Raw genomic sequence first — 21,528 nt, 5'->3', positions numbered from 1 at the left:
TTCCAAGCAAACAGGTTTTCTGTCATACATCCACACCCAGATTGATCCTTATCTTTTCAAGGTTTCTTTTTACGTTACATGTAACTATGCCAAAAGCTCCAATGATAATTGGTAGAATCGCAACTTTTTCAACTTCTTGCTTCCAGCATTTGAGGATTTCGTATTTCAAATCAGTATAATGCTCAATCTTTTCTTTTTTCTCTTTTAATGACTCCTGTGTAACATTATTATTATTATTATTATTATAGATTTTTTTTTTGTTTTTGTGTGTGTGAGAGAGAGGCCATCCACTATCCTCCACTGGACTGGAAAACACACAAACCCCCCAAAACACACAAACAAAAAACAGGCTGCTCAAAAAATGTCATTTTTTCATTCAGAAATTATAGTACCAAACAGGGATTTAGAGAACATAAAAAAAATTGTAAAATAGTGCACCTACTATTTGTATCTGTATTTCTATATATTTTTTTTAGAGTGCCTTATCTGTTCAGTCTGAATATTTTTACTTGCATTCTGTTTTATCCCTGATTTCTGGTTTGATTTACCTTACTAATGTGGGTGGCATGATGGCGCAGTGGATAAGGTTGGTGCCTCATAGTTCCAGAGCCTGGGCTGGCTGGCTGGCTGGCTGGATGGATGGATACATACAGTGGTGCTTGAAAGTTTGTGAACCCTTTAGAATTTTCTATATTTCTGCATAAATATGACCTAAAACATCATCTGATTTTCACACAAGTCCTAAAAGTAGATAAAGAGAACCCAGTTAAACAAATGAGACAAAAAATATTATACTTGGTCATTTATTTATTGAAGAAAATGATCCAATATTAGATATCTGTGAGTGGCAAAAGTATGTGAACCTCTAGGATTAGCAGTTAATTTGAAGGTGAAATTAGAGTCAGGTGTTTTCAATCAATGGGATGACAATCAGGTGTGAGTGGGCACCCTGTTTTATTTAAAGAACAGGGATCTATCAAAGTCTGATCTTCACAACACATTTGTGGAAGTGTATCATGGCACGAACAAAGGAGATTTCTGAGAACCTCAGAAAAAGCATTGTTGATGCTCATCAGGCTGGAAAAGGTTATAAGACCATCTCTAAAGAGTTTGGACTCCACCAATCAACAATCAGACAGATTGTGTACAAATGGAGGAAATTCAAGACCATTGTTACCCTCCCAGGAGTGGTCGACCAACAAAGATCATTCCAAAAGCAAGGCGTGTAATAGTCAGCGAGGTCACAAAGAACCCCAGGGTAACTTCTAAGCAACTGAAGGCCTCTCTCACATTGGCTAATGTTCATGAGTCCACCATCAGGAGAACACTGAACAACAGTGGTGTGCATGGCAGGGTTGCAAGGAAAAAGCCACTGCTCTCCAACAAGAACATTGCTGCTTGTCTGCAGTTTCCTGAAGATCATGTGGACAAGCCAGAAGGCTACTGGAAAAATGTTTTGTGTACAGATGAATAGAATAGAATAGAAAGCCTTTATTGTCATTATACAAGTACAATGAAATTTAAAGCTTCACCATAAAGTGCACACATAAATACTAAAATAAACATAGGAAAATATGTACAATAAAACTAATATATAAAACTACTACTAGAAAACTACTGACAACTATACATAAACTATACATAAACGTGTGCAAGTCCCTGAAGGAACACAGGTGCATAGCAGTAACAGGGTTGAGAATAAAGTGACTAGCTGCATCAAGTGATAGAGGTAGCATTGTCATGTACAGACGCCTATTTTCAGTATGTAGGCAACTAAAAAATAGATGATCTGACTTGGTATGATAGTGCAATAAGACAGTTTACAGATAGCTATGATATTAACAGTGCAAATATGACAGTTTACAGTACCTAAAATGACAAAGGAAGAGGATGTCTAAGAACAGATGAACTGACTTGATATGATAGTGCAATATGACAGTCTTGTGACATTTACAGTGCAAATATGACAGTTTACAGTCTGACAAGGAGAGACTAGGTTTGAGATCAAGTTTTTAGCAGCATTGTGGTGATGGTGACCTTGTCAGTGGTGTTCAAGCATGACAGTTCCTCAGTGCAAACTTGAGTTGGGTATTGTGACAGCTCTTGGAAAGAAACTGTCCCTGAATCTGTTTGTTTTGGCGGTATGGCCCTGTAGCGCCTGCCAGAGGGCAACAGGTCAAAGAGGTGGAAGCCAGGGTGTGTATAGTCTTTTATGATGCTCTTTGCCCTGCCTAGGCACCGGGAGTTGTAGATGGTGGACAAGGGAGATAGAGGGCAGCCGATGATCTTTTGTGCTGTGTTAGTCACCCTCTGCAGTCTTTTTCTGTCCACTTCTGTGCAGCTTGAGTGCCGCACTGACACAGCATAGGTCAGCAGGCTCTCAATGGCTGACCGGTAGAAGGTCACCAGCAGGTTCGTGTCAAGTTGCTCCTTCCTGAGCACTCTCAGGAAGTGTAGTCTCTGCTGCGCCTTTTTAACCAGTGCGGTGGTGTTGGCTGCCCAGGAGAGGTCAGCAGAGATGTGGACCCCAAGGAATTTGAAGGACTCCACTCGCTCCACGCTTTCGCCGTTGATGTACAGGGGGGCAGGGGCGGCTTTGTTCCGTCGGAAGTCCAGGATGAGTTCCTTAGTTTTGGAGATGTTCAGCGCCAGGTTGTTGAAGGCACACCACTCGCTGAGTCTAAGGACCTCATCTCTGTAGGCCACCTCATTCCCCCCTGTGATCATCCCCACCACCGTTGTGTCATCTGCGAATTTCACAATGATGTTCTCAGGGTGGGTGGGTCTGCAGTCATGCATGTAGAGTGAGTAGAGTAGTGGGCTCAGCACACAGCCTTGGGGCAAGCTGGTGCTGAGCATGTGGGCGGATGAGAGGTGGGGACCCAGCTTCACGTGCTGGGGTCGGTTGACCAGAAAGTCCTTAATCCAGGAGCAGGTGGAGGGTGGGAGCGCCCCAGGTTGGCCAACTTGGGGATAAGAATGTCCGGTATTATTGTGTTAAAGGCTGAGCTGTAGTCAATGAAGAGCATCCTGACATAGCCCCCCCCTTTTCTTGAGGTGGCTCAGTGCAGCATGGAGGGAGGTGGTTATTGCATCTTCAGTGGATCTGTTTGGCCGGTATACAAACTGTTGTGGGTCGAGGGTGGGGTGGAGACAGGCTTTGATGTGTCTCATCACCAGTTTTTCAAAGTACTTTGTGATGACTGGAGTGAGTGCTACTGGGCGGAAGTCGTTGAGGTTGGTTGTAGGTGACTTTTTGGGGACTGGGATGATGGTGGCTGATTTTAGGTAGGCTGGGATGTTGGCTTGTTCCAGTGACAGATTGAAAATGTCAGTGAAGACTGGTGCTAGCTGGTCAGCACATGCCTTGAGTACTTTCCCTGGAATTCCATCCGGTCCTGTGGCCTTTTTGGGGTTGACAGCACGGAGCACACATCTCACGTACTCCACCTCCACGGTGAGTGGGGTAGTGTCAGAGGTTGGTGTGGGTTGTAGTGGGGGTTGGGGTGGTGTGACTGAGTTCTGAGCTTGGAACTCAAAGTGGGCAAAAAAGCTGTTTAGCTCCTCTGCCAGTGCCACGTCTGAGTCTCCAGGTGTCACAGCACAGCCCTTGTAGTTGATGAGGGACTGTATGCTCTGCCACACCTGTTGGGGGTTGTTGAGTTGCCCTTCTATCTTCCCCTTGTAGTCTGCTTTGGCGGCCTTGATGCCTCTCCTCAGGTTGGCGCGAGCTGTGCTGTAGAGTGCTCTGTCACCGGATCTGAAGGCTGCATCGCGGGCCCAGAGAAGTGAGTGGACCTGGCTGGTCATCCACGGTTTCTGGTTTGGGTACACCTGGATGGTCTTTTCGACAGTGACCATACCCATGCAGTACTTGATGTAAGACAGTACTGTGTCTGTGAATGTGGCCAGGTCCTCATGGTGGAAAGTCTCCCATTGTGTTTGTTCAAAGCAGTCCTGGAGTTGGGGGAGGGCATCGTCAGGCCAGGTGATAATGGTCTGTCTTTTGGGCTTTGTTTGTCAGCTGAGGGGGGTGTATGCTGGAGCCAGGAACAGTGAGAGGTGATCTGACTGTCCCAGGTGAGGGAGGGGTATGGCTCTGTATGCACTCTTGAGGTTAGAGTACACATGATCTAAAGTTTATCCTCCCTTGTTGAGCATTTCACGTGCTGGTGAAATTTTGGTAAAACAGTTTTGAGATTTGCCTGATTAAAATCTCCTGCGATGATATGCGTGCCATTTGGGTAGGCACGCTGGTGATTGTTTATGGCATCAAGCAGTAGAGAGAGAGCGGTTCTTACATTAGCATCCGGTGGTATGTAGATGGCAGTGATGATAACGGCGGCTAGCTCTCTGGGCAGAATGAAGGGTCTGCATCTCACCAACATGAATTCTAAGTCCGGGGAACAATGTCTGTCCAGTACAGTGCTATTGTTACACCAACCTTCATTCACGTAGATGCAAAGCCCACCACCTCTTTTTTTCCCCAGAGTCGCTGGTCCTGTCCGATCTGTGTAGCGTGCGGCCTGCTAGCTGCACCGAAGCGTCGGGTATTTGTGGATGTAGCCACGTCTCTGTGATGATTAACGTGCAGCATTCTCGAACGTAACAATTTCCAGCCAGCTGTAATTCCAAATCGTCCGTCTTGTTTACCATGGATCTGGCATTGGAGAGGTAGAGGCTTGGCAGTGGAGGTTTGAGTGGCTGTTTTACAAGACATTTAATTTTGAATTTGGTGGAGGAGTTGCGTCCAGCCCTGGAAAGACCCACAAGGAGACATGGAGCCTTGCCTGTGGTGATGCAGATAACAAATGCTCTGCGTTTTTTTGCCAAGGGTGACTTCCAGACTGAGGTTGCAAGCCTGTCTTTGGTGTCACAGCCATGTATTTCAAGGAATCTCATGGAAGTCACTAAGGCCATCTGCAGTCTCGCACCTAACTACATACAGTTTCCATGTGGAGAAGAGCTGCAGCGGATTAAGGAGGAGTTTTTAAGGCAGAGTGGGATGCCAGGGGTAATTGGGCTTGTTGATGGGTCTTTATTCCCTATCAAAGCCCCAAGCGGTCCAACTGAGCCAGCATATGTATGCCGTAAGGGATACCACACCATCAATGTTCAGGCCATTGGAGACCAAAACATGGTCATACGACATTTGGTGGCGAAGTGGCCTGGATCCATCCACGATTCGTTCATATTCAACACCAGGTGGGTCTGTCATAGAGATTTACATAAATTGTTTTTATTTACTTTAATATAGTACTAAACTAAAATTTCCCAAACAAGGTGGACTTCCTCTCGTCCACCGCCACAACTGAAGCCTCCAGCTCGTCGTGCACAAAATTAAATGCCCTCCGCTTCTTTTCTGTCATTTTTGTCAGCTTTTCTGAAGACTTTCTAGGTCTTTTCACCTATAACAGTTTAGGTCGTTACAAAGTAATTATCTCGTGCACATTCGAAGTGGCAGAAACAGATACGACCAATCGAAAAAATCACTCTGACAGAACAGTTAGGATTTCCTAACTTAAGATATGATAGGAGGCCAAAGATAAGATAGGAAACGGCCAGCAACTTAGGAATTGTTTCTGTAATAGGAAGTTAGGATTTTTCCTATCTTTGAGTTCCTGTCTTAAGTTAGGACGAGCGGTTAGGATTTTTTCTGTAATACGCCCCCAGGTTATTATTTTAATACGGAGCCCATTCAATCCATAATACATTGTAGTGTCTGGTGTCATCTATATCAGGCAGGTGAGACTAACTAACTTCTGATGAATTCTATAGGGACTACAAAGCATGGGCTCCCTGTGAGTGATGGGCCATGACACAAAGAGAATGGAAAGGAGAAAAAAGAGACAGAAAAAAAAACCCACCCATCTAGGCTTCGGACAACATCCCACCCTAACCCTATCCCCCACCCCACATACACACAAACCCCCACCCTTCTAGCAGTGAACATAGCAGTGTATGTCTGAAGCTCGTCTGCAAGAAGCGGCTAGATGCCAAAGCTAGTATACATACCACCGATGTATCATGCAGTGTTAATTCCTGCTCCTAAATTGCATTGGTTTGATACCCCATAACAGAACAATACAAGAAATGGAGTAGAGAAGAGAACAGTCCTCGAAAAACAATCTGGATGTAAACCTCCAGATGGCAGCGTTGCCACTCAAAAAGTCCAGAGTGAATGCTAGGTATGAGTTGCTTACAGTTCTAAAATAATAATCAAAAGGGTGAGAACAGCTTTCAGGCATCTATAATCTAAATTGAAACACACACAAAAAAAAAAACATGCATGCATGTTCGCTAATGTTTGCCAGAAAAGGAGAAAGTCATCTACAAAAAACATATCACTTTAGCTTCCTAGCATAACAATAAACCAGTCAGCTAAAAGCTAGCTATCACCTGGACTCAGCTGTTTTTCAGCGAGTTAGTGATGATCTGTGGGAGACGTCTCCTGCTGGCTGGAAATGTGCTCTTGGTAGAACGCCACTGCATCTTCAGGGGAGTTGAAGATATGTTCTCTGTTGTTGTAGGTGACACGGAGACAGGCTGGATATAGCATGCCAAACTTCACTCCTTGTTGGCAGAGAAGCCCTTTTATATTGTTGAATGCTGTGCGCCTCTTCGCCACTGCTGCACTGAAATCCTCAAAAATTCTGATTCTGTGACCATCATATGAAGCGTCTTTATGAGATTTCGCCCAATTCAACACAGTATCTTTCTCAGTGTATCTATGGAATCTGACGATAAAGGGTCGCGGAGCTGCTCCTGGTCATTGCTTGGGCTGTAAACTCCTATGAGCGCGATCCAATTCAGGCGGTTCAGAGAGTAATCCACCGAGCAGGGCAGAGAACATTTTAGCCATAAAGTCTCTAGAGTATTTTCCTTCAATGTTTTCCGGTAAACCCAGTACACGGAGATTTTGACGTTTTGATCTTGATTCCAAGTCTTCCACCTTAGCTTTGAGTGCCGCATTCTCCTCCATTACTGACTCAAGATTTGATTGTAGCCCACTCACGTCGTGCTCTACCTGTGTTATCCGATCGCTATGGTCAGATAGGCTAGTTTCCATTTCTCTCATTGTAGAGGCCTGACTCACCAGGGTCGACTCAATCACTTCGACTGATGAACGGATAGGTTCCAAAGAGCCATTCAAAAGAGTATTGAATTCACCAATCATCACTTTTCGAAGTTTTTCAAGTTCCTCAACAAGTCTCTCAGTAGTTAGTGGAGGGCTTTCCGCCATGTTGCAAGCACCAGCTTTAGCACTCTGGTTTGGTGTTTGGTTCGCCGTCCTGCCACTGTTTTTCCCCATCTTTTGCATTCCGTCGCTCACGGATGACTGTATGTTACTCCAATACTCCAGAAGTTAAACACTGGATGTTATAGAGGTATTTTTGGAAAGAATAAACTGAAAGTTATCAGAGCTCAGGATGCTCACGTCTTAACACCACATTGCACAACCAGAAGTCCCCCTGACTTATGAAGGTCAACACACTTCTTCCTCATTTGGTTTGGGTGTTCTCTTATCTTTCCCATGTTGATGGGTGGCTAAAGGAATTTGGTCTCTGTGTCACCTCATATTTGTTCCCCAGTTAATCCAGAGATCATGGATTACAGCTTGAAAGTCCCTACACATTCCAATCAACTCAAAATGTATAATTTAAATGGGAAGCATGCTTCAGTTACATTGTGTTCACTATAATTTCCAGGGGTGCTAATAATAGTGGCACATGTGTTTTTCTTGAAAATAATTATTTCTTGTTGAGGGATTTTTTTCTCATCTCATTATCTGTAGCCGCTTTATCCTTCTACAGGGTCGCAGGCAAGCTGGAGCCTATCCCAGCTGACTACGGGCGAAAGGCGGGGTACACCCTGGACAAGTCGCCAGGTCATCACAGGGCTGACACATAGACACAGACAACCATTCACACTCACATTCACACCTACGGTCAATTTAGAGTCACCAGTTAACCTAACCTGCATGTCTTTGGACTGTGGGGGAAACCGGAGCACCCGGAGGAAACCCACGCGGACACGGGGAGAACATGCAAACTCCACACAGAAAGGCCCTCGCCGGCCACGGGGCTCGAACCCGGACCTTCTTGCTGTGAGGCGACAGCGCTAACCACTACACCACCGTGCCGCCCTTCCCTTTGAGATTCCCTTTGAGAATCTTCCCTTTGAGATTATCTTTGAATTTGGGAAGAGATGTACAATCCTGAAGATGCTGAGCAGAGAATTCCACAGCTTGGGGGCTGCAGCCCTAAATACCCTGGAACCTATAGTGGATAGTTTAAATTTGGGGATGGGCAACAAACCAGAAGATGAAGATCTGAGACTGCGAATGGGAGAGTATGGTTGAAATAATTCCATTCGATATTGAGGAGCATGGCCATGGAGTGCTTTAAATGTAAACAGAATAAATTTGTGGGTGTACACAACCCACAAAGGAGCTTACAAGACCTCCCCCACCTGGGTCTCTCTGATCACATCACCATCATGCTGAGACCTGCATAGACCCAGGCCAAGTTTACATTAGACCGTATCTGTCTCGTTTTCTTCGCGGATGCACTGTCCGTTTACATTTAAATGCCTGGAAACGCCGGGAAACGGGAATCCGCCAGGGTCCACGTATTCAATCCAAATCGTGTCTGGTCCGGTGCTGTGTAAACATTGAGAATACGCGGATACGCTGTGCTGAGCTCTAGCTAGCGTCATCATTGGACAACGTCACTGTGACATCCACCTTCCTGATTCGCTGGCGTTGGTCATGTGACGCGACTGCTGAAAAACGGCGCGGACTTCCGCCTTGTATCACCTTTCATTAAAGAGTATAAAAGTATGAAAATACTGCAAATACTGATGCAAATACTGCCCATTGTGTAGTTATGATTGTCTTTAGGCTTGCCATCCTTCCACTTGCAAGTGGTAAGTGACGCGCATGCCCGACATGCACTGAGATCACACACACAGCGGCTCAGTCCCAAATCACTGCTCGTGCACTATACTCGCGCGCTCTGTGAGCTGCGCAGGGCTGGAGTGCGCACCCTCCAGAGGGCACTCGCTGTTCAGGGCGGAGTGATTTGGAGCGCAGGATGCCTGCGGAGCCGAGCGTATCCGTGTATTGGCGTTGCTATGTGCACGCGAATCGTGTATTGGCGTTGCTGTGTGCACACTAATCGTTTTAAAAACGTTAATCTGATGATCCGCTGATATGGTCTAATGTAAACCCCACCCCAGAGTGAGAGCCATCAGACCAACACAAAAGGAGGTACGTGTGTGGCCAGAGGGGGCCTCCTATGCTTTGAAAGACTGTTTTAGCACTACACACTGGGACATTTTCAATGAAGCAGCCACTTGCAACCCTGATTCCAAAAAAGTTGGGACAAAGTACAAATTGTAAATAAAAACGGAATGCAATGATGTGGAAGTTTCAAAATTCCATATTTTATTCGGAATAGAACATAGATGACATATCAAATGTTTAAACTGAGAAAATGTATCATTTAAAGAGAAAAATTAGGTGATTTTTAAATTTCATGACAACAACACATCTCAAAAAAGTTGGGACAAGGCCATGTCTACCACTGTGAGACATCCCCTTTTCTCTTTACAACAGTCTGTAAACGTCTGGGGACTGAGGAGACAAGTTGCTCAAGTTTAGGGATAGGAATGTTAACCCATTCTTGTCTAATGTAGGATTCTAGTTGCTCAACTGTCTTAGGCCTTTTTTGTCGTATCTTCCATTTTATGATGCGCCAAATGTTTTTTATGGGTGAAAGATCTGGACTGCAGGCTGGCCAGTTCAGTACCCGGACCCTTCTTCTATGCAGCCATGATGCTGTAATTGATGCAGCATGTGGTTTGGCAAGGTCTTCCCTGAAAGAGACGTCGTCTGGATGGGAGCATATGTTGCTCTAGAACCCTGATGTACCTTTCAGCATTGACGGTATCTTTCCAGATGTGTAAGCTGCCCATGCCACACGCACTAATGCAACCCCATACCATCAGAGATGCAGGCTTCTGAACTGAGCGCTGATAACAACTTGGGTCGTCCTTCTCCTCTTTAGTCCGAATGACACGGCGTCCCTGATTTCCATAAAGAACTTCAAATTTTGATTCGTCTGACCACAGAACAGTTTTCCACTTTACCACAGTCCATTTTAAATGAGCCTTGGCCCAGAGAAGACGTCTGCGCTTCTGGATCATGTTTAGATACGGCTTCTTCTTTGAACTATAGAGTTTTAGCTGATATTTTAAGTTCATTTCTTAGACATGGATTTTTTTTTTTAAGCTTGTTACCTCGTTAACAGTTTCGGCGAGAATCTCCCGCCTTCTTCAGAAACAGTCACCAGATGTCGAGTGGTGACGTGCCTTATCAGCTGATGTTGCATTACGGAGGCGTGAACGTCCCGCCCAATTTGACAGGTAGTTCACGCCTCCTGCTGTCAGGTCGCTCCTCCAGGACGGCGCTCCAGGTGTGCAACAGTGCATACGCTCCCTCGTCCCGGTTCATCGTCCTCTGCGCCCGCTTACGTATCTCCACTGCCTCCAAAATCCACCGCTGGAATCTATTTTCTTCAGCGCGAATGACTCTGGCCTCTTCCCAATTCATTATGTGATTTTGCCGTTTGCAGTGGTCTGAAATGGCTGATTTTAGGTTTTCTTGGTTTGCTTTTTCTTTTTCGGATCTTGTGAGTCTTTTTGTTGTTTCTTTTTCACACTCTATTTGGTGTTCTTTCCTTCGAGTATGGAAGCATCTGCCCGTTTCACCAATATAGACTTTATTACATGAACGACAAGGGATTTCATAGATGACATTACATTTATTGTCCAGTTGTATTTTGTCTTTGGGGTGAACTAGCAGCTGTCGGAGGTTCTTGTATGGTTTGACCGGGGTGTTGATGTGGTATTTCCTCATGGATCGTTGGATGCGTTCTGTGACTCCTTTTATGTATGGCAGTGTGACAAAGCCCCGGTTTGTTTTTTCGGTGTTTTTTCTTGTTTGTTTTTTTCTTTTATTTGTGTCTGTAATTTCCCTTTCCGAATTGCCCACGGTGGATATTGGCAGTTTTTTAATGCCTGTTGGATGTGTTGGTCCTCCTCCTGTCTGTCTTTCTCCTCTGTGATGCTCTGTGCTCGGTTGTATAGTGTTCTGATTACTGACATTTTGTGTGCGATGGGATGTTCAGATGTCCAGAGAAGATATTGGTCGGTGTGTGTAGGTTTTCTGTATGTTGTGATTCTAATGTTCCTTTCTTCTGTGTGGTGTATTTTTAAGTCCAAAAAAGCTATTGTATTGTCCGTTTCCTCTTCGTGTGTGAATTTGATGTTGCCTGTCTTGTCTATGGAGTTTAAATGAAAAAAATCAAATCAAATCAAGTTTATTTGTACAGCGCTTTTAACAATAAACATTGTCGCAAAGCAGCTTTACAGAATTTGAACGACTTAAAACATGAGCTAATTTTATCCCTAATCTATCCCCAATGAGCAAGCCTGTGGCGATGGTGGCAAGGAAAAACTCCCTCAGACGACATGAGGAAGAAACCTCGAGAGGAACCAGACTCAAAAGGGAACCCATCCTCATTTGGGCAACAACAGACAGCCTGACTATAATATTAACAGTTTTAACAGGTATAACCCTCAACTGTCCTCATGGGGCCGTCCTTCACAGGAGCGGGGCGATAAAACTCCGACCAGACACAGGGCACCAGGACGGACCAAGCAGGTCCGAGGGGCAGAAGAGGCCAGCACCTGCTCTGGCTGGATGCTTGATTGGGTGATGGGAGCACACTCCTCAGCAATGATGAGATGCAGATGGGACCCTTAGGCCTGGCCAAGACAATTCAGTTACATTTCACCGGGTCTGGGACATGCGACAGAATGTCTGATGGCCGATTCCCTGCAGGCTACGATAGCCAGTCGAGGTCCCCACCGTCTCCACCAAAAGATTTCCTGTTGACTCCATGTAACTCAGAGGGACAGATTTGGGGTGGGGGGGAGAGAAAGAAAACACAGGTGGTTAGGTATGCCCAATGTCACCTGAATAAGTAGGAACAGTATACATATTGCACCGAGTACAAGCAGGGACTCCGGCAACTAACTATGACAGCATAACTAAAAGGAGAGAGCCAGAAGGTAACACAGGCATGAGGGAGCCCCGGGACATAAAGCAGCCAGCCACTACACCGTCAACAAACTCGAGTGAGCAAGCGAGTGGGGACTGACAGCATCCATACATCCCAGTTTACCAAAACACTCTATGTCTGAGGACCCTCCAGATCTACTCCTTTACCTCATAAACACCATTAACAAAAGGCTTGACTAAACAGATATGTTTTCAGCCTAGACTTAAATGCTGAGACTGTGTCTGATTCCCGAACATTACTTGGAAGGCTGTTCCATAACAGTGGGGCTTTGTAAGAAAAGGCTCTGCCCCCTGATGTAGCCTTCACTATACGAGGTACCAGCAGATAGCCTGCACCTTTTGATCTAAGAGTTTTAAAAGAGTTTTAGCTGGCAACGGCGGATGGCACGGTGAATTGTGTTCACAGATAATGTTCTCTGGAAATATTCCTGAGCCCATTTTGTGATTTCCAATACAGAAGCATGCCTGTATGTGATGCAGTGCCGTCTAAGGGCCCGAAGATCATGGGCACCCAGTATGGTTTTCCGGCCTTGACCCTTACGCACAGAGATTCTTCCAGATTCTCTGAATCTTTTGATGATATTATGCACTGTAGATGATATGTTCAAACTCTTTGCAATTTTACACTGTCGAACTCCTTTCTGATATTGCTCCACTATTTGTCGGTGCAGAATTAGGGGGATTCGTGATCCTCTTCCCATCTTTACTTCTGAGAGCCGCTGCCACTCCAAGATGCTCTTTTTATACCCAGTCATGTTAATGACCTATTGCCAATTGACCTAATGAGTTGCAATTTGGTCCTCCAGCTGTTCCTTTTTTGTACCTTTAACTTTTCCAGCCTCTTATTTCCCCTGTTCCAACTTTTTTGAGATGTGTTGCTGTCATGAAATTTCAAATGAGCCAATATTTGGCATGAAATTTCAAAATATCTCACTTTCGACATTTGATATGTTGTCTATGTTCTATTGTGAATACAATATCAGTTTTTGAGATTTGTAAATTATTGCATTCCGTTTTTATTTACAATTTGTACTTTGTCCCAACTTTTTTGGAATCGTGGTTGTACAATGACCACATAAACATAGAGGAATAGACCGAGGCCGTCACAGCATACATCGCTAAATGCACTGACGATATCACTCACTGCAAAACAATTACTGTTCGTGCTAACCAGAAGCCTTGGCTGACAAGAGAAGTTCATAGGCTCCTGTGGGCTCAGGATGCAGCCTTTAGGGTCGGTGACACTGCAGGTCTAGCAACAGCCAAAGCCAACCTGTCCTGCGACATCAAGGAGGCAAAACATCAGTACAGCAAGAAAATATCTGGACACTTCAGCAACACCAGAGATGCACAGTCTCACTGGTGTGGCATTCAAACCCTCACAAACTACAAACCCCCACCACGGACCTGTGAGAGTGACATCACATTGCTAAACTGCCTAAATGACTTCTTTGGATGCTTTAAAACACAAAACAACACACCAGCACAGAAGACCACTTCTCTCCCAGATGAGCAGGCTGTATGTCTGGCTCCAGCCAGTGTGGAGAGGACCCTCTCCAGGATCAACCCACATAAGGCAGCTGGACCAGACAACATACCTGGTCGTGTTTTGAAGGACTGTGCCATGGAGCTCAAGGATGTCCTTGCTGACATCTTTAACATCTCCCTGAACCAAGCTGTTGTCCCCACGTGTTTCAAAGCTACAACCATAATACCAGTGCCAAAGAAGCCCCTCCCATCCAGCTATAACGACTGTCAGCCCGTAGCACTGACTTCCATCATCATGAAGTGCTTTGAGTGACTGGTCATGCAGAACATCAAGTCTATCCTCCCTTCCTCTCATGACCCATTCCAGTTTGCATATAGGTCAAACAGGTCCAGAGAGGTCTCCGCTGCTTTACATCCAGCCCTCACTCACCTGGACTCAAAGAACACCTATGTGCGAATGCTGTTCTTGGATTACAGTTCAGCATTCAACACAATCATTCCCCAGCAGCTAATACAAAAACTTGGATATTCAAGTTCAAGTTCACTTTATTGTCAATAATGCCATATGTGCAGGACATACAGAGAATTGAAATTGCGTTTCCCTCTTATCCGTGGTGCAAACAGTAATAAACATGAAATATAAATATAGGTACAAGATATAAACTTTAAAAAGAGGAAGAAAAAAAACGGGGGGGGTATTTACACACACAAGCTAAAGCTATCTAAGAAAAGACAGTGGCAATCCAGAAAGTGCAAATTGGCAGTGTGAACAGAATTAACGGTATAAATTTAAATGTGACGAATGACAATATAAAAAGAATGAACAATGTAAACGGGAACAGCAGTCTGACAGTATAGCAATTATCAGTATAAATATAAATAAATAAATATGGCAGTATGAGCAGAATTTTCAGTGTAAGTATAAATATGGCAGATATGTATAAAGTGTAAACAGTGTTCTAAACTGTTTTTATATAGTACAATTAACTTAAAAAAAAAACCCGTGTAGACAGTATTGTAAACAGTTTTAACATAGTGCAAATGAATTCTGTTACAGTTCGTTAAAGTGGCTGGTGACATTTGGTTTGTGTATTAAGGGAAGGGGGTACTGGCCTGGGAGGGAGTTCAGCATCCTGATGGCTTGGTGGATGAAGCTGGCTTCAGTCTGCTGGTTCTCGCCCGGAGGCTTCTCATTCTCTTCCCAGAAGGCAGGAGGCTGAAGAAGTGGTGGTTGGGATGGGTGGAGTCGCCCGCAATGCTGAGTGCTCTGTGGGCCAGGCGTGTGTTGTAAATATCCTGAAGGGAGGGTAGGGGGACACTGATGATCTTCTCAGCTGCTCTCACTATGCGCTGCAGGGTCTTCCAGCAGGATGCAGTACAGCCGCCATACCACACAGTGATGCAGCTGGTCAGGATGCTCTCAATGGTTCCGCGGTAGAAGGTCTGCATGATAGTGGCTGGTGCTCTAGCTCTTTTCAGTCTGCAGAGGAAGTACAGGTGCTGCTGAGCTTCCCTGGCCAGTGATGCAGTGTTGCTGCTCCAGGAGAGATCCTCGGTGAGGTACACACCCAGGAACTTGGTGCTGCTCATTCTCTCCACAGCAGCACCATTGCTGGTCAGTGGAGGATGCTGGGTGGAGGCTGTCTGGAAATTGGCAACCATCTCCTTCATCTTCTCCACATTAAGAGAGAGATTGTTGTCTCTGCACCACGCAGCCAGTTGGCTCACCTCATCCCTGTAGTATGACTCATTGTTGTTAATGAGTCCCACCACAGTCGTGTCATCCGCAAACTTGATGAAGAGGTTGCTATTGTGTGTTGGTGTGCAGTCGTGGGTCAGCAGGGTGAAGAGAAGGGGGCTGAGCACACATCCTTGAGGGGCCCCTGTGTTCAGTATGATGGTACTGGATGTGTTGCTACCGACTCGGACTGCCTGTGGTCTTCCGGTCAGGAAGTCCAGCAACCAGTTGCAGAGGGAGGTGTTTAGTCCTAGACAGTCCAGTTTCTGAATCAGCTGCTGGGATATGATTGTGTTAAATGCTGAACTAAAGTCTAAGAATGTAAGCGTCCTTAGTGTCCAGGTGAGTGAGAGCTGAGTGGAGAGCGGTGGAGATTGCATCATCAGTGGACCAATTGGCCCGATATGCAAATTGGTACGGGTCCATGGAGGGAGGAAGGATGGATTTGATGTGCTGCATGACTAACCGCTCAAAGCACTTCATAATGATGGGGGTCAGTGCCACAGGGCGGTAGTCGTTGAAGCAGGATGGAGAGGCCTTCTTTGGAACAGGGACGATGATGGTGCTCTTGAAGCAGGTGGGGACAACAGCTTGGCTCAGGAAGGTGTTGAAGATGTCTGTGAGCACTTCTGTGAGCTCCTCTGCACAGTTCTTTAGCGCATGACCTGGAATGTTGTCAGGTCCTACAGCTTTGCGGGTGTTGATCCTGGAGAGGGATCTCTTCACACTGGCTGGAGACAGGGACAGCACCTGGTCATCCGGAAGGGGTGGTGTCTTCTGTGCAGGCATGCTGTTGTTGGCTTCAAACCATCCAAAGAAGTTGTTTAGACTGTTCAGTAGAGTGATGTCCTTGTCACAGGTCTGTGGTTGAGGTTTATAGTCCGTGATGGTCTGTATCCCCTGCCACAGGCTCCTTGTGTCTCTGGTGTCAGTGAAATGATGGGCTATCCTGCTACTGTACTGCTTCTTTGCTAGTCTGATGCCACGGGACAAGTTGGCTCTTGCTGATCTCAGACCAGCCTCATCACCTGCTCTGAAAGCAGCGTTCCAGGCTTTCAGTAACTGATAGACTTCCCCCGTCAGCCATGGTTTCTGGTTGGCCCGTATTGTGATGGTCTTAGTGTCTGTGACATCATCAGTGCATTTACTAATGTAGGCTGTAACAGTGTCTGAATATTCCTGGATGTTGATCTGGTGGTTGTAAGTGGCTGCCTGCTTAAACATGTCCCAGTCTGTGACGTTAAAGCAGTCCTGAAGTGCTGAGGAAGCACCCTCTGGCCACACCCGTACCTGCTTCTGGACCGGTCTGGTGACTTTGACCTTCGGCCTGTATGCTTGCATTAGCATAACAGTGATGTGGTCTGAAGCACCAAGATGGGGGAGGGGTGAGGCCTTGTATGCTCTTGATGTGTATGCAGCTGGGAGGAATGTAAACTGCAACAACCAGGATGGCAGAAAACTCCCTCGGTAGATAGAAGGGCTGGCATTTGATGATCATAAACTCCACAAGGGGTGAACAGTGTCTGCAAACTACCACAGCGTCCTGACACCAAGCATCCCTGATATAAACACAGACCCTGCCACCGTGGGTCTTACCTCCTTCAATGAGGGCTCTGTCTGCTCGATAGCATGTTAGCTGGTCGAGCTGGATGGCGGAGTCCAGTATGCTGTCGTTGAGCTATGTTTCCGTGAACACAAAAACACAGCACAGCCTGCTGGGTCGCTCTCAAAAGGTGAATATAATCCAGTTTGTTATCCAAGGAGCGTACATTGGTGAGTATGATGGGCGGTATAGCCGGCTTGTGTGGATTAGCCATTAGCCTGGCCCAGATACCCCCATGCTTTCCCCACTTCTGCTTCCTCTCGCACCACCTACGGCGCTTCCTCTGCGGGTGTGCAGCAGTAGTGGGGGTCGATGTCAAAGCGGGCCGCCGGAGTAGGCTGAGGTCATGTAGCTCCTTAGCGTGTGCCGGGTTTAACTTACAGAAAAAAGTGTTGCCAATGTCAAAAAGAGTCCCACGGCTGTATGTGTGCCTCAGGACGGACAAACGCGATGAAAACATACCATCACTCGAGCACACCGACGAAGACAAACATGTAAACACCACATTATCGGGACAGAGAGGAGCCGCTGCATCCGCACGTTCCGCCGCCATTTTAGAAATTTGAGGCCCACCACAGTCATGTCATCCGCAAACTTGATGATGTGGTTGGTGCTGTAGATTGGTACACAGTCATGGGTCAGCTGGGTGAAGAGCAGTGGGCTGAGCACACACCCTTGTGGGGCCCCTGTGCTCAGCATGATGGTCCTGGAGGTGTTACTGCTGACCCAAACGTTCTGTGGCCTTATTTGGGACTCAACACCTCTCTTTGTAACTGGGTGCTGGACTTTCTTACAGGGAGGCCACAGAACATTTGGGTCGGCAGTAACACCTCCAGGACCATCATGCTGAGCACAGGGGCCCCACAAGGGTGTGTGCTCAGCCTACTGCTCTTCACCCTGCTGACCCATGACTGTGTACCAATCTACAGCACCAACCATATCATCAAGTTTGCGGATGACATGACTGTTGTGGGCCTCATCACTAACAACGATGAAGCTAACTACAGGAATGAGGTGAGCCAACTGGTCCAGTGGAGTAAAGACAACAACCTCTTCCTGAACATGGGGAAGACCAAAGAGATTGTGGTTGACTTCAGAAGAGGTCACTCACAGCATCCCCCTCTGACCATTGACAGTGCTGCAGTGGAGAGGGTGAGCAGCACCAAATTCCTAGGGGTGCACATCGCTGAGGACCTCTCCTGGTCCAACAACACCACATCGCTGGCCAAGAAGGCTCAAACTCGCCTCTACTTCCTCCGCAAACTGAGGAGTGCATGAGTCCCACCCCCTATCATGTGCTGTTTCTACAGGGGCACCATTGAGAGTGTCCTCACTGGCTGCATCACTGTGTGGTACGGAGGCTGCAATGCCTCCTGCCGGAAGACTCTGCAATGCATAGTAAACATGGCCAGCAAGATCACTGATATTCCTCAGCCCTCCCTTATGGACATCTATCACTCCTGGCTCACCCACAGAGCCATCAGCATCGCTGGGGACACCTCCCACCCTTCACACTCACTTTTCAGCCTCCTGCCCTCAGGGAAAAGGTACTGGAGCCACCGGGCCTGCTCCACAAGATTACTGAATAGCTTCATCCACCAGGCTGTCAGGATGCTGAACTCTGTCCACTACCTACCCCCTACCCCTGGTCTGCAACACATTCATTCACACAAGAAACTCTATCTCATCTGTTTGGACATCACACTACAATCATTTGCATTACTGTTGTATCTGCTGCTATTGCTCATTTGCACTACTGCTCATATACACCTCATAAGCTACTCTTCTAAGCACCTTCTCCGTTACAGATATTGTACTGTATTTGCACTACTGCTATTTTGTACATTGTTTGATTTTAGAGTGTATTTTACCTATATTATCTATATTTTATAAATATTTATATATATTGTTTTTCTTATAAATATTTTTTAATCTGTTTTTATAAGTAAGGTGAGAGAGAAACGGCATTTCAATTCTCCTATATGTCCTGGATATATAGTGAACTGACAATCAAAAATCTTTGAATCTTTATACTGAATGTGATTTGGAACAGGGAGCCAGTGAAGGTTATGGAGGATAGGAGTGATGTGTGCTGAGCGTTTAGTGTAGCTGAGGACTCTGGTTTCAGAGGTTTGAATGTATTGAAGTTGAGCAATGAACTTGGCTGGAAGACCAATGAACAAATTATAACTAATCTAATCATGATGTAATAAAAGTATGGATGAGTATTTCAGCATCCTTGGTGCTGAGTGCAGGACAGAGATGTGCAATATTGTGAGACTAATAAAACAAACATAATTAGTCATAATATTATAAATAGTAATAAAATACTAGTAAAACAACTTTTCACACCAGTCCTCTGATTAAATGTAATGTGTAATGTGCCAATGAAAAATAGTAACAACAGCAAAGTGGCTATGATTAACACTACTGTCTGTGTGTCACTGCTGTGTGTGTTCTCCTGTGTCTGCATGGGTTTCCTCCACATTTTCTGGTTTCTTCTCATCTCCCAAAGCATTGTTGGTGGACTTCCTAAAATATAATACCCCTAGGCATGAATGAGTGTGAATGTATGTATGTATGTATGTATGTATGAGTGCACGGTGTCCTATGATGGACTGGCATTCCATCCAGGGTGTATTCTTGCCTCATACCCAGTGTTCTCCAGACCCACTGTGACACTGACCAGGATAAAGAAATTACTGAAACTGAGTGGAGCAATGCTAATACAAAAAGCAAGAAATGAAAACTTGTAGGTAATAATTAACTACATTTGGATTGCATAACAGTCTCTGTAACAGTCTATAGAGTCCATGACTCCATGACTGTATTATAGTTTCCTTCAGAGTTGCACTTTCTTCATCTTTGTCTGCTTAATAAAAATAATAATAATAATAATAATAATAATTACTTTATTAAATGCAAAATCTACTCAGCTGATGCTGGTTTCCATTGGAGATGTGTATAAACATGCTAATAATCTATATCTACACAGGGCTCGACATTAACGCTTGTCCGGGACAAGTGATACTTTATGTTGGACAAGTTCATCGTCTCAGTTACTTGTCGGACAAGTGCCAAAATACGCCAAAATACGCCGATATTCGGGTTACATATCAAATTTATCAGTTTATTCACATGATTTCCGAAGCATCTCACTCGACATATTGTTTTGATGAATCGCCGGATGTTTCTATTCGGAAAGAGCGATATGCGCAATATTCCACTTGCGAAACCGGCCAATACCGCTTCGTGTATTTGAGCTGAAAAGTAAATGGTCATTTATGATTGGTTTTAATCGTGTCATACACGTGGATTTGTTGACATTTCTGTTGGTGGGATCATTATTCAACTGTATATTTACGTTGAGTATGCGGTAATTTCCAAATCTTTGAATTGTTGTGGATGGTGTTCATTATATAGCCGAGCATGTGTGGCGGGGTGTGCTGGGCTTGGAATGTGCGCCTGCATGCGTGTGGGTTGACAGGGAGTGAGGTAGGAGTGGGGAAAGTTATCTATGAAATACCAAGCTGTCAAATGGCTGCTAATTAGGTTACCGGCTGTATTAATTAACTAATTAGTAATGGGAGTTTAGAGATTTGAAACATAGGGCTCTATAATTTAGATATAATTATGGATTATTTGAAATTATTAATTATCTTTTTTTTGACCATTAAATACCATACAGGAGCCACACTGAATAATTAGACAACAATTAATCAGTGGAAGATATATATTCAAAGTTAATAATTTAAAAATGAAAATATATATAATTTTAATTTTCTGGTTTTCAATTTCTCATAAATAAATTAATGATTGATGGAGTCCAGTTTTTTTTCTGCAGTGAATAGATTTGTGTTAAAGTAATTCTGGTGAAATGATTTCTTTATTGTGAGTCAATAGAGGTGTGGAGGTTTTCATAACAAGATATATTATCTTGTCATTTGATAACTAGATTTCAGTGTATAATAATCAGTGATTTACAGTATTAATCAGTCAATTTTGTTATCAGTTGTTTTTATTTATAGCATTGTTATTTGTTTCTCTTGTCCAAACTAATGATATCTAATCAAGTCATAAATTTTATAATAGTGTTACTTTTTGTGATATTTGTTACTGAACTGCAGAGTACTGATCTGTGTATATATAATGGTTAGTGTTTCTAGATCTCATAGTATAGTTATTTTGTTCTTAAAATTTTATGTTCATAATTTCTACTCTATTGGAATATATTGCTTCTGAACTTCAGCATAATAATTGGTGAATTATGGTATCAGTCAGTCTGTTTTACTATATTTTTGAACTTTTGTATATCAAGTATTGATTACTTTTGATTCATAGATATTATGCATATGTTGTGAATTCGGAAACAAATGCAGTAAAGATTGTTGGGTTGCAAATAGTTTATTTGTGTTTTTTTTCTCAAATATTTCTTCGGACAAGTCAACTTCACATTCGGACAAGTACATTTCCTTTCAACTTGCCCGACAGGACAAGTGGTTTCAAAAGTTAATGTAGAGCCCTGCTACATTGTTAAATTTGTTAAATGTA

General features: G+C 44.6%; 1 protein-coding gene across 2 annotated transcripts in view; it reads left to right on the top strand.

Moving 5' to 3' along the window:
- Window positions 1–21,528, top strand: part of LOC132868531 (alpha-1,6-mannosylglycoprotein 6-beta-N-acetylglucosaminyltransferase B-like) — a 569,499-nt gene that overhangs the window by 251,370 nt on the left and 296,601 nt on the right. The gene's annotated exons all lie outside the window — the stretch shown is intronic.

This window comes from Neoarius graeffei, chromosome 20 (genome assembly GCF_027579695.1).
Source record: "Neoarius graeffei isolate fNeoGra1 chromosome 20, fNeoGra1.pri, whole genome shotgun sequence".
NCBI lineage: Eukaryota > Metazoa > Chordata > Actinopteri > Siluriformes > Ariidae > Neoarius > Neoarius graeffei.
The sequence above is the reverse complement of the archived record's forward strand: the minus strand, read 5'-3'. Positions and strand labels throughout refer to the sequence as shown.